This window comes from Octodon degus, unplaced genomic scaffold (assembly GCF_000260255.1).
Source record: "Octodon degus isolate 3935 unplaced genomic scaffold, OctDeg1.0 scaffold00032, whole genome shotgun sequence".
NCBI lineage: Eukaryota > Metazoa > Chordata > Mammalia > Rodentia > Octodontidae > Octodon > Octodon degus.
In genome coordinates this window covers 9,092,466-9,094,008 of record NW_004524608.1, presented here as the reverse complement: position 1 = coordinate 9,094,008, position 1,543 = coordinate 9,092,466, and positions in this window count along the sequence as shown.

The following is a 1,543-nucleotide window of genomic DNA, read 5'->3' as shown; positions in this document are numbered from 1 at the left end:
CATATTTAAGGAAGTGCTTACCATATATACCTTGATTTGTTTTCATGGCAAATGACCACTGGCAATATCAATAATTCAGAGCAGAAACAATGAAAATACAGAGGAATCGCATTTGGATACTTCTTCCTGTCAATCATCCTTGCCAGATTCTTATTTGAACACTCTGAAAATGAGGAAGACATCAGGTCTAGCCTTAAGTATGCGTAATAGTTTCTATTTCTTTATGCTGCTCACTCCAACTGAGCTCTTAAGACACAAGTATTTTAGATGTCTCTATATAGCTTAATATTTCAAGCTATGAAAATAATGCTTTACTATTGAATAGAATATATTTCATACAATATCCATGTTCAGACCTTCTATTTTACATAAAGCAATATGCAAGCACCTGTTTGTATCTGCGGAGAGCATTCAGTGTATTCGATGAGCACATTCACAAATCATTTAAGTTGAGCTTTTCAAGTGATCTGAGACACTGATACAAACTTGCTAATGATAATTATAGAACTGATGCTGATTTAGTCATTTCAAAAAAGCCACGGAGGCATAATTAGTGTCTGAATGGCCTCAATATTGCATTATTAGGAGGCTTGGGTGAAACTTGAAATGAGAACATCAAGGCTGATAACAGAAAAGAAAACATGAAATACATACATAATTCATTCTGAGATATTATGAAGGTTTATAACCAGAAACAATAATTTGCAGAAAGCATCTCATGTGCTGGAGCCAACTGCAATCACTTGGTCAACCTGTTAAAGATCAAATAGTACATTCTTAGCTATTCTCAGTGGTGTCTTTGTAATAAACTAGCAGCAAACAGACATTGTTTGCTTCTGGTCACTTTTAAAGAATGTTCAGTTTATCAGTAGGGACTTTAATCTCAACCTTAATAGAGTACAAAAGCAGCCTTATTCCTGTGCTTCTCTCCTTAAGGCCACAAGCCATGTGCCTCTTTTTCAATTTAAAAGAAGCAAAATAAAATTCTCCTTTTGAGAAAACTCCATATAGTGTTCTTTTTTTCTTCCCAGAGAGCAATTTTCATTCACCTATGCTGTGCTGTATTTCCCAACCATCGCAGGAATGAAGGAAGACATACAGAATATCCACGAAATATCCTCTGTCGGGGATCCCTCCTGGTTTTCCACTGTCAAGGGCCCATTGGTTGACCTGAGCATTTTGGATACCCTCAGCTACCTACCAACAACAGATAATGAAGAAGAACTACAGAAACAACTAGTAAAATGTAGAACTAGACTGTCGAGTTTTTTTCTCATTAGCATGGGTGTGCAGGTAATAAGACAGAAACTTCTTTAACCATCACCTGTCTGCTACCTAAGATGCCTATATCCAATGTGACTGTCATTCTTACTTCAGTTTCCAAAAATGACAGGGTTTGGATTGTACTGCATAGAAAAACTGAGCAATAGGTTAGTACTTGCACCAAATATTATCCTTCATTTTTTAGTACACTGAACTATCAGATTTATAACTATCCAGGTGAAGAGAGAATGAAGAAAGATGTTGGCAACCAGAATGGCAG